Consider the following 13,148-nt stretch of genomic DNA (forward strand, 5'->3'; position numbering starts at 1 on the left):
ACAGCCAATCAGTATGTTAATACACCATTTGACAGTGGATAGTCAAGTCCGTTTTATGCAAGGTTATCCCACTAAACCCTTAATGTAATTTTCATTGGGAATGGGGTGGGGGGAATCCGCTTTTGAGAAGATCTGCAAATTGCTAGCTAGAAGTCATATATGGCAGTCAGATGTGTCTCTCAGCAGGTGTCTTCTGGGATTGGGGTAGTGATGAGGAAAGGCGTGGGGTTTTTTTTTCCCCTCACTGAAAGCCCAACAATCAATCTTTTTTTAAATAAAAAAATCTCCCAGCAATTTGTTATATCAATATCTTAACATGGAAAAACTCCTTGCAGAACCTAAGAATTAAACCCACTCACTGACAAGTAAATAGAAGGCAGAATCTTTAAAAATGATGGTGGAAAAGTCAAATGTCAAAAACCCCTACAGATTTCTCCAATGGGATGCCATTCATTCCCTCTTCAGCACTTCATTGTCTGCATCATTTTGCTCTGAGCTGGCGGAAGGGAGGAGGAAAAAACAAAAACCTAGCTAAAGACAGTTGTTACCAGCTCTGACATATAAATAGCCTAACATTTCGTTAGTCATTTTGTATCATGCAGCCCTTTGCTATACGTGCTCCGAGCCATACAAAGTGGGTTGTGAAAATTATTTCTGAGTGTTTGCACAGCACGCCAAGGCATGATTACAGAGAGGATTAGCGGATTTAGGTACTGATGGTCAGCTGCTGTCAGACAGCATGCAAAACATGCTGGAATTCTCTCCATAAAACCATGTTGTTGTTGTTGTTGTTTAAAAAAAGACTTCTTTTCCAACCAGAGAAATTATGCAGAGCCCCAATATTCCTGGTACAGATTTGGTAAACAAAAACCTTTGGTAGCTCAAGTTATCCACTTGAAGAAATAAATAAATAAACAAGTGAAGAGGAAGCAGAAGACGTCTGTTTAATGTCCGGAATCTGACAAGTAGGCCTGGACAAAATTGTTTTTGTTGGGCAAGCCATGGGTGTTGCACTGTAGCTGAGAAAATTGCTGATCAATGATGTGTGGTATCTGCAGAATGGCACAATGTCCCAACAAGCCGTAACTCTGCATTGAACCAGACTTTTCCTTACTGCTGTTCCTAGAGTAATGGAACATCTCAGGGCTACCACCCAGTTGAAATGCACAGATCCCCCCCCCCAATGCAGTCTTATTGCCTTCCCATCACTCTCAGCTTTCTTCTGGCAGTGCTCTCCTGCCAATGGCTGGCCAAGCAGTTCAGGGACACAGAGGCAGACAGGCATCTGAAACGTTGTTATAGCCTCCTACAGTACAGAAGCACTACTTTCATGATTTGGATGACAATTCACCTGTGTGTCAACACAGGCCTCTAGCTAGGGATGAAGAATCAGTTGTAAATGGTTTTATATACACAATTTGGTGGTTTTCACCTGACTGAGCTTTGTCTCTTGCATTGAGGGCCTGTTTGTGGTTGAGCTGTTTGTGCATTTTTTAAAAAAAATGTTCAGTTGTATACAAAATTATGCACAAGTCCTGCACAGTACTGTATTTCTGCAGAATATATATCAATTATACATTGTTGCATGTATCTGCTTATGTGCTGGGGTGTATATGCATAAAATATTATATGTATGGTAATGAATACTATGACAAATATAACATGTGAAAATTGTTTGTTTTTGTAGCAAGCCTGGTAAAAAAGAGCAAATTTTTCATCAAGATCAGGAGATGGGAATTAGAAAATAAAACTATGCTGATAGAATCAAAAGCAAGATTTTTCAGAAAATTCCATCAGTTCTTGTACCAAAAGTCATAGGGAATGGATGCTTGGGGCCAGTTATCCAATATCAGTGATATTCCAACTTCTATAAAAAAAGAAGATATGCTTTAGATTCTTGTTGGATGCCTGGAGCTCGGTAGTACAGCACATGTTTGTACATGGAAAAGGTCCCATCTCCATGTAGGACTGAGAAAGGTTTCTCTTGCCAGGAAACACTGGGCTAGATGAGTCAATGGTCTGAACAAGTTCCTATGTATTTCCATCATCCTGGATGTCTTTAGTGTTGTACTGTACCTGGTTATGCCTGATTATGCCCACACCCAAGTTCAAAAAACAACAACACCATTATTAATAAAGTTTCTATACAATGAAATGATGCTACTAAAGCATTTCCGATATGTATAGTTTTGGGTTCTCTCCTGGAGAAGAAAAGAGAAGAGTAGTTTGAAAAAGTGAAGCTGCAATCCTAAACACATCTCCTGCAATCCAACCCCCATAGAACATTGTGGGACTTCTGTCATGGCCTGAGCATGAATAGGACTGGGATGCACATCAACATTGTTGTGCAACAGAATTCATGATCCTATTTATTTCTTAGCACCCTGCTAAGCAATCCAGTGTGATATGCAAAGGTATGAACCAGTCATTGCCAACTCTCAGAAATGGGACAAAGGTTTCAAATACGGTTAGTGCAATGATTAAAAAGTCCACAAGGCCTGTGCAAATGAGACAATTTTCTAAATAGCACTATAATGGTGCACTCTTAACTAAGATGAGAAATTGGGGCTACCAGGGTAAAAAGAAAAAAGGTTTAAAAATACAAAGAGAACTTCAAACTTTAACACCCCCCCTTTCTAATACCATGATACAAATGCATTAAAAGCATATAATTTGAAAGTGTGCTGTTCCACTTTACCTTTTTCTCACATGATTGTCTTCAAACAACAATCTGAAAGGAAGAGGCGAAAAATTGAACTGAACTTTATATTCCATTTCATTATAGATATCAGTGATTTTACTCCCAAACTGCGCTGATATCAACAGAGAACAGAACTTGATCCTTTATTTATGGCAACATCTGAAAGATTGTGATATATCACAAGTTGAAGATAAAAACTGCCAGAACACAATATATTGCCAGATGGATGGGGTGTAAATGAAATAATAATTATTTTATTATTAAAAATAAAAATAAAAGTATTATTACTGAATAAATGCAAAAAAAAACCCCAACATTGCAGAATTAGGTTACATTTCGAGTTTTTTTGTCATACAATCGTCACCACTGGAAAACAACTAAGAAAGCTGGAGGGGGGGGGAGAGAATACTATTTTTAAATGTCACGTGCTGTACTCATTTCTGGAAAGGGGGGCAGGGAATCCAAATAGACATTCAGCCGAACCCCTTCTCTGGGTGATTTCCTGAACACAGGAAGCCAGCTTGACTTGTATTTTAAGCTGTAGCCCTGTAGATGTTTCGTTACAATTCTCATCAGCCTCAGGCAGTATGGCCATTGTTCAGGGATGGTAGGATTTGTATTCCAACAGAGTCTGGAGGGCTACAGCTTCCTCATCCCTGCTCTACAAGATAACCGCCAATTTTTAAAGGCAAAATGAGGGGCGGTCTTGTGTCATCTAATTCTCCTTTAGTCTGCCACAAGAAATCTCTGCTGAAAATTCCACCCCTCCACTATCACATATTGCTAGAGGTTCTTCTCTCCCTGCTGTGTTGTTGTGATGACACAGGGTATATGACCTTGAGTGAAAGAGCAGGCTGGTTAACCAGCTAACTTATATCCCTGTTTGTTTTCATCTCCTGCGACCTTCACCTCGCCCCTGCCATCAAGTGAGCATCTTCACTCTTATCCGTTGCTTCAACTAAAACAGCCTTTGATCCTCTCTCATTTTGTCACTGTCCCAACCAACGCACTGCACCGGGGACGGCAGTAGTGCAGTGAGGCATGGAGTGAAAACTAAGGGCTTATCCAAACTTCCTTTTGCCCTGCTACTTCCCTCTCCCGTGGAGAAAATCACTCTTTAGCATTTAATCAGAGCAAATGTGGATTGCTGTTTGTTCTGATTTATCAACAAAGAGCGAATTTTCAAGGGGAATCTGCTCAGGCCCATGCCTAAAAAGTATGAAACAAATGGAAGTTGGACGAGCCCTAAGGCATCAGCACAAGATTAAACCAGCAACAAATGTTGTTTTTTACTAATGGTTTAACAAAGCAGAAAACACTACTGTAATGATATTGTTGTGAGAGGGGAAAGGAGATGTTAAACCACTTTTAGCAGTTAACCATAAGAGCTAGTAGGATATAAAAACAACATGGGAAACACATCTACCTGAATCTTGTCTATACTTCTCAGTTGTGGCACCCACCCTGTGGAATGCCCTCCCATCAGATGTCAAGGAAATAAACAATTATCTGAATTCTAGAAGACATCTGTAGGCAGCCCTGTTTAGGGAAGTTTTAAATGTTTGATGTTTTATCATGTTTTTAATATTCTGTTGGGAGCTGCCAAGAGTGGCTGGGGAAACCCAGCCAGATGGACGGGGTATAAGTAACAAATTATTATTATTATTATTATTATTATTATTATTATTATTATTATTTTACAAACCTTGCAACAAAACCAATTTCATCTCACCAACGGCTCTATCAGCAATGGTGTGGGGTCCTAATTCCATTAGGAAAGGAATTGAAAATAAAACTTCCAATATAATAACGTTGTTGTACAAATTTATGGCGTGACCTTGCTTTTAATACTGTATTGTTCTTGTTGCTTCACCTCAAAAAGAATATTATGAAGTTGGAAAGTGTTCAGAAAAAGGGCAACCAGAATGATCAAGAGAATGGAAAACCTCCCCTAGGAGGGAAGGTCGCAGCACTTGAGGACTTTTTAGTTCAGATAAAAGATGACTAAGAGGAAACATGATAGAAGAGTATAAAACTATGCATGTCATGGATGAAGTGAATAGAGAATAGTCTTTCTCCTCTTATAGCACTAAAACTCATTTTTATCCAATGAAGCTAAATGTTTGAAGATTCAGGGCAGGCAAAAAAGAAAGGCTTTCTTTACACAGTGCACAGTTAAACTATGGAATTTGCTTTAACAAGAGGCAGTGACGGCCACCAACTTGGGCAGCTTTAAAAAAGGATTAGCTAAATTCATGGAAGATAAGTTGATCAATGGCTATGTTCTACCTCCACTCAACACTAGTTCCTGGAAACCACAGGAGGGGAAATTGCTGTTGCACCAGGAGAAGACTTCAGTACAGTGGTACCTCGGTTTAAGTACACAATTGGTTCTGGAAGTCTGTACTTAACCTGAAGTGAACTTTCCCATTGAAAGTAATGGAAAGTGGATTAATCCGTTCCAGATGGGTCCACGGAGTACTTAAACTGAAAGTACTCAAACCGAAGCGTACTTAAACCGAGGCATGACTGTAATTTTTTGCAATACGGCACCATTGTGAGGCCTAAATTTGGCACTTCCAAATGGATTTTCTCAATTATGGAGCTTTGCAATTTTGTGCCCCCTCTGCTCAGTGCCCTGTGGGGAGGAACGACATGCACCACCCTAAATCCAGTGCTGGTTGCGCCCAGGTCCTGCTTGCAGGCATCCCCTGGGCATCTGGTTGGCCACTGGGAGAACAGGATGATGGACTAGATGGGCTATCGGCCTGATCCAGCACTAGCTCTCTAAATAATAAATAATAATAATAATAATACCCCGCCCATCTGGCTGGGTTTCCCCAGTGGACCTCAGTGTCTGGGCAGAATGATGGGGGTAGAGACGCTCCTTCAGGTATCCTGGACCGAGGCCATTTAGGGCTTTAAAGGTCAGCACCAACACTTTGAATTGTGCTTGGAAACGTACTGGGAGCCAAAGTAGGTCTTTCAGGACTGGTGTTATATGATCTCGGCAGCCGCTCCCAGTCACCAGTCTATCTACCGCATTCTGGATTAGTTGTAGTTTCTGGGTCACCTTCAATGGTAGCCCCACATAGAATGCATTGCAGTAGTCCAAGCGGGAGATAACCAGAGCATGTACCACTTTGGCGAGACAGTCCATGGGCAGATAGGGTCTCAGCCTGTGTACCAGATGGAGCTGGTAAACTTTTCCAGACCTCTAACCTTTGATCTTTTTAACTGGGTTAGAATCATAGAATCTTACTTCAGTTGTTTCCATTTGTTAAATTGAAACAGTCAAAAACTCTATTTCTGAGCTCCATGGATGAGGTTTTAAGGCTGTTATTCCATTTGATACAGTTTTCAAGTGGGAAGGGGGAGCCCGATCAATAGCCTGTTAAAAGTAAACAGAAAGCCCTGTGCTATACAGTTGTATTAAATTTGTACCATGTAATAGAATGTGATGCATCATCATCAGAGGGAAAGATCACATTAGTCATTTGGGTTACAAGATTTCATAAAAGCATGAAACACTTAAAACATAGCACCACACCTTTTTACAAACTTCTCAAATATGCTAGGAAGCAAACCAATTCAGGCAGCTACTTTGAAGTTGACATTAAACCAACAATGAAGGACTTCCACATCTGTGAATTATAAATCACAGATTTCTATAACAATACATGTATTTTCATTTCTAGATTAATTCAATTAAGAGTAAATTTGTCCCTTTTTTGCCAAATAAATTGGATTTAACATATTAACTTGGGAAGACATGAGAACAAATTTACTAGGTTCATTAAGCTTAGTAAATTAAATTACAGAAAATTGTGCTTCCCAGTAATAGATTTAAGCTGTAATATTTAGCAAGTCTGCCAAAGGCAGCCATAATTCTCATGCAAATAGGTATTATAGTCTAAGGACAGCCACCTTGTATTTCGTAGCAATACAATTAGTCACCTCCGCTTTGCAAAACGTTCCCATTTTAAACAATTCCTCAGTGTCGAACCTCTTAGTGGAATGATGACTGGAAAGAGATTGACAAACATGCACATGAAACTGGTGCTTCAGTATTTAAATATTGACATTAAATATGCTTTTAAAAAGCACTTTGGGCTGTATTCAAAGTAGACATAGAAAAGAGCCATTGGGGGGGGGGGGAACTGGACTTCAGGTAGTCATGGAATTGGCACAGTGATCACGGCTGACTGGATCCTTCTGCCATGATGGGATGGCAGTGAGTCCAGCTTGGGAGCCAACAGATCCCAGGCCAGCCTATCTGCACAAGCCGGATGACATCACCTTCTTCCCATCCACACATTTGTTGGGCAGAAGGGGGAACTTCAGTGGAATGACAGTGGCATTGGTCATCAGGTGGCGGCCAATGGGAGGCCAACAGAGGAAGACAGGGCTGGTGGGGGGACACCTCTACTCAATCCATCCTGTCCCTTCCCGCTCAGTGTAGAAGCAGTCTGGGTTGCTTTGCCGGTCAGACGCAACCCTTTAAACTTAGAAAAAATAAGCAACTCACTCAGGTCACCAGCTAAGGGCCAAACTAGGTGTGACAAGATTGAAACTGATGTCTTTAGATTTTAAAACCTAAGTAGCAGCTACCTAGACCAGAACATAAGAGGAGAAATTTTAACCTTTCCTCTCAACACCAGTGGAAACCTCCTTTTGGGACAAATAACAGCTTCAGGGGGGTGCAGTGGCGTAGCAAGGCACCGCGACACCTGGGGCGGCAAATTGCCATGCACCTGGGGGGGCGTTGTCGCTATGTAACGATGCATGCATCGTTACGTGGCTGGGTATTGCTGCCCCCCCCCCCCGGCGTGGTGCACTGAGCAGACTTTTCACTGGGAGGCTGGAGGCTCGGCTTGGGAGTCAGGGGGTGGGGGCGCCAAGTGGCATCCCCCCAAGTGGAACCTGGGGCGGCCCACCCCCATCGCCCCCCATTGTGACACCCCTGGGGGGTGATTTTCTTACATCCTCCAGCTTGCAGGTGGTGGGATTCAAAAACCTTCCTGGCATTCCAAAGTCCTTACAGCTGCTATCTAAATGTTACAAACTAGGCATACTGACTGCAATTACTTAATTAACATCATGCCTAGGGTAACTCTAATGCTGCCAGGTTGCAACTTGAATAATCACGCTGTAGCTTTAAATTTCTCAGGGAAAAAGGAAATGAAGGCTCTGCCATTTATCCTGCTCCACACACACACACACACACACACACACACACACCCTCTCTCTCACGCACCTCCAGTAAGAATGATGAATCCAGGAGAACTCACAGACTACATAACTCCTTCTTCAGAGGGAGGGCAACCCCACCCAGAATGGGCACCATGCCTGATTCCCAGACCTGGAACCACTCACCCGTAAGACCTCCATCTAACTAGGTTTCATTTTCAGTTTGCCCTCATCCTGCCCAATACTGTATCCAAGAACCAGTTTAGGACCTGCACAGCTTCATCGGACTTATATGTTACAGTGAAATAGAATTGAGTGCCCTCATCTTATTGGTGACATCTCACTCCCAATGGCTTCATATGGGTGAATTGGAGACAATTTGGAACTCTGTGGCACTCCGTGGCATACCTGTAAGGCAGTCTCCAGGGGCCAGTTTCTTGAATCAGTCTTGTAAGAAGGAGCCAAACCACAGTGCCTCCCACTCCCAATCATCAGAACCGATCCAGCAAGCTACCATAGTAGATGGTATCAAAAGTTGCAGAGAGTTCAACACTGTTTCTTCAGGGTTGCACCCCAATCCTCCGTCCTTCTTGAAATAAAGCTTATAAATCCGAATGGGGAAATTTGATTTGGTACCAAAATCAGGCCTCAAACCAGGCAGGAATGAGCCAAAATAATCAGTTTCCTCCAAGAGAGACAGCCACCACCCTCTTCAGCAACTTCTACCAAAAGATATTTGTGACTGGGCAGTAGTTCTTCTTGCACATCTCCAGATCCAGAAGAGTGTGGTTTTTAAAAGGAAACTAGAAGTTATTTAAAGGCATTTGGCATTTGAATTTGTTGTACCCTGGGATTGATGAATAAGTCACTTTTGATGTCTCTCAATTTTTCTTTTCTGCCAATCTTTATTAATTACATTTCCTCACCAGCTTGTGGGACTCTCCCCACCCCACCCCAAAAGTACTGGAAATTCACCAGCATTTTAATGCAAATGTACTCTTGTATATACATTATTGTACACATTGCTTGGCTGCAGAACTGCATTGCAAAAATTGGATTAGGTGTGAATTTTGAAGGATAGCTGTGTTTCAGTTCCCATATTGTTTCAGAAAGTGTGAATTAGGTAAGATTGCCTTTGAATACCAAGTGAATGAAATTTCTCCCCCAACCTTACTCTGAAACCCACCAAGTCAATGCCTCTGATTCACTCAAATTAGCCATAACATGCAACGGTCAAGAGGACTGGTAGTTGATGAGGCCCTCACAAGCACCTTGCCCACATCCTTAGTCTACGGAAGCTGGAAACCCAGCCAGATGGGCGGGGTATAAATAATAAATTATTATTATTATTCTAAACTGATACCATAGCATCAGACTGGGTGGCACATTAGAAATGTCCATTGGACCTGGCTGAGCCATGGCATCCAAATCTGCATGGAGCCAAGTCACTTTATTTTCAAAGTGCATTGCAAATTTGTCACAACACATCTATGCCCCATTGAGCTTTTGGGTGGAAGCACAGGATACAATGCAATGATTCATACCTACGTTTCAGATCCTGGGACTCTCCAGTTATTGAATCCCATCTGTAAGCCTCTTGAGAATTTATTTACAACCAGCTTTCAAATGCATCTTAAAAGTTCATTTCTGAAGGCCATTTCACACACGCCATATTTCCTCTATGGAGACTATCTCTGTATAGGAGGAATAAAATGTATACCATCATGTGTGATATATAGAACAACCATCCATTTATTTTGCCCAAAGTATATGCGCCAGGTAGCAAGTTATTAAAATGTCATGTGTTAAGACATCCTGAGTTCCTGTGAATTTCCAGGAATCTTCTGATCAACACCAAAATCTACAGCAACTTCCATTGAGGAGTAGAATGTGACCACCTGCATTACTTAGAGATGAGATCAACTGAGAGATTGTACACAACTTAATTGAGATACTTGGGAAACAGATTTTGCATTTCTCTCCTCCACCCACCCACCCACAAAATACAGTATGAAAAGGCACACACGCAAATGGGTTTTGGCAATGACCATGAATCTTATTAAGGGTTTGAGAGAAAGTAGTTTAGCTCCAGTTCATATAAAATATTAACTCTCCCAGGACATACTCTTTGCTTGTGCAGCTGGGGCCCTGACTTCTCTCCTGCAGATGGGACAGATGAGTTAGCATATATTTTCTGGATCAATCAAAGAAAAAACACAGTTTCATGCTTTTTCTATTTGTTGAGTCAAGAAGTGAGAAAGGAAGGGGGGGGAAGCAACATTGAAAAGGATGGTAAGATTCCAATTTATTGAGTTTTCAGTAGCCAATGATGGAATTTGCTTTATACTTTTTCTAGCAAAACTATTTTTCATGCTGCATATCAAGCTCACAGACACACACCTCAAAAGCACCATCTGGAAATGATTGGACTTCCCAGGAATTAGGAATAGCAATCAAGAGTACTGGAGTATACAAATGCAGACCCTCCAAGTGTATCTATTTTCCAGGAGCGTCCCTGATTTAGAGAAGCCATCCCAATTTCTGATTTGATCCTGGAATGCCCCAGTTTTCCTTAGGATGTCCCCATTTTCATTGGAGAAATGTTGGAGGGTATGGAGTTATCCAACCCCCGAGCCGCCTGAACGCAATCCTGTATAGGGAAGCTTTTTAATGTTTTCTTTTAAATGTTTTTATATATGTTGGAAGCTGCCCAGAGTGGCTGGGGCAACCCAGTAAGATGTGTTGGGTAAAAACAGTGAAATTATCTTTATGGAATGGGACATCCCTTTTTTTCATCGGAGAAATGTTGGAGGGTATGCAAATGGGCTCCTCATATAGCTCCCACAAGGCAATTACATTGTGAAGGGACAAGAAGTTGACATTTTGCTGTGGTGGCTAGTGTTATGAATATAGTTATCTATGTTTATACTCCCGTTTCTTCCAATTCTTTATCAAAATATAAATCAACCACCACTACTGTTGCTTGCTTGCGCTCTTCCTCTGGACCAGAGTGAGCAGCAGATGAACATTGCAATCTGCAGTGGTAGTGTAGGTCCAGGGGTCCCTTTCCACTGAGAACTTGCTCAGGTGTGGGGCCTTGGTATATGCTTGACCACCTTGATGCCAGTGAGAGCTGGACCATCAAGAAGGCTGATCGCCGAAGAATTGATGCTTTTGAATTATGGTGCTGGAGGAGACTCTTGAGAGTCCCATGGACTGCAAGAAGATCAAACCTATCCATTCTTAAGGAAATCAGCCCTGAGTGCTCCCTGGAAGGACAGATCCTGAAGCTGAGGCTCCAATACTTTGGCCACCTCATGAGAAGAGAAGAATCCTTGGAAAAGACCCTGATGTTGGGAAAGATTGAGGGCACTAGGAGAAGGGGACGACAGAGGACGAGATGGTTGGACAGTGTTCTCGAAGCTACGAACATGAGTTTGACCAAACTGCGGGAGGCAGTGCAAGACAGGAGTGCCTGGCGTGCTATGGTCAATGGGGTCACGAAGAGTCGGACACGACTAAACGACTAAACAACAACACCTTGATGCCAACCCTGCATCCATAGTTCCCAAATGGTCAATCAGAGCACCGTGTCACATGTCTTCAGGTCATTATCTGGGTCCAAGGCTGGGTCTTTCATACAGGAAAACAACACAAGGGGAGTAGGTAAACGCTGGAGGGGGCATCTCTATGTCGCAGGGAGAATTTTCAAAGCACTGGTCCTATCATTTTGGGGTGGGTGGAAACACACCATTTGGTCCTCTGCTTCAGGCAGCAAAATGTCTTGGTGCAACACTGTCTGTGTCTGTTTATATTATGCTTATGGCATACTCTTCTAGAAGGCTCCAGATCTAACATGAAGCTCCCATCGAAGCATTGCCAAGATCCACCTTACTTGGCTTCAGCAATGTAACAACACCGATGACTCCTCAACCACTCATTGGGACCATTTTTTTTGTCATCCTTGCAACACCCGGGGGGGGGGGGAAGAGTTGAAATCTGTCATTAGCATTTGGAAAGTGTTATGCTATAATGAGAGAGCTTTAATGATTTCTCCCCACCCCCACCCCAAATTATTTTAGGCCTATAAGGCTTTTCTCATTAAAATAATAACTATCTGGTTCCTATAGTCTGATGCCAGCACAATCATTAAAATAATATGTGTCATGAATGCCTTATTAAAGGGATACATCCTATATCGACGTTTCCATCACAAATTCAGCACCAACCATTTCCAAAGTGATTTCCTTGTGTAAACAAAGGGGAAGAAGAAATAATCTCTTGAATGAAGTGGATTATAATAACAAACACATTTGTACCAGCACTGAAATCTAAATTAAGATCTCCCACACTTAGTTAATATACTACAATAATTTTAAAGCGACTTGCACAAAATGAAAGCAATTAACTGTACATCTAAAACCATGTTAGACAATTATTTTTATCCTGATTTTTAACATTTTATTTTATTCTAAACCTTGGAAAATTTCCTTACACTTTGAAGAAAGACTTAGATTCTGCGCACACACACACACACACACACACACACAGAGAGAGAGAGAGAGAGAGAGAGAGAGAGAGAGAGAGAGAGAGAGAGCCTCCGCTTAAAGAATTATTACAAGGTTCTGTAAATTTTTAACATTGCCCTTTATAAATGTTGCAGGGGCTATAGAAACGAGGAGAAGGCTATAAGAAGTTTAATGGGTCCCAGTTTAGCCATTTGTAATGGGGATTTAACAGCTTTGTTTGTGAGCCTCAGCCAAGAAAACAGATTACCTTCATCAAGTGCTAATACTCCAGAGTCAATCTAAAACTCTGTTCAGCTATGGAAAGCCATCTTGGGATATCAATAAGTGCTATAAACACTAATCCAGCAAACCTGTCAGCTGCTATATACAAAGATTATTTCTATATCATAGCTCCAAGTTTAGTGCTTTTCTTCCTCACGTAAGAGGTATGTATTTAAGAAGTAACACTGGGGATTAATTGTAATATCACAAAGAGCTTACAAATCCAATTTTTGGAACAAGACTCATGGGTGGGATTCACCTAATCAATTCTATGAGTGGAAGCCTTGCACAAGAACTTCTACTTATGCAATTGGGTTTCATCTTGCATGTTCTCCCCATGTTGGCTGGGGGGGGGGGAATCAATCAGGGGAACCCCCAATATGTTTAGGGGGAGGACAGGAGACAACTTTCATGTGGCAAGCTTTCACAGACAGAACAACTGGAACATAGCTGCCAAGTTATCCCTT

The sequence above is a fragment of the Zootoca vivipara genome, chromosome 5 (assembly GCF_965207765.1).
Source record: "Zootoca vivipara chromosome 5, rZooViv2.hap1.1, whole genome shotgun sequence".
Classification (NCBI taxonomy): Eukaryota; Metazoa; Chordata; class Lepidosauria; order Squamata; family Lacertidae; genus Zootoca; species Zootoca vivipara.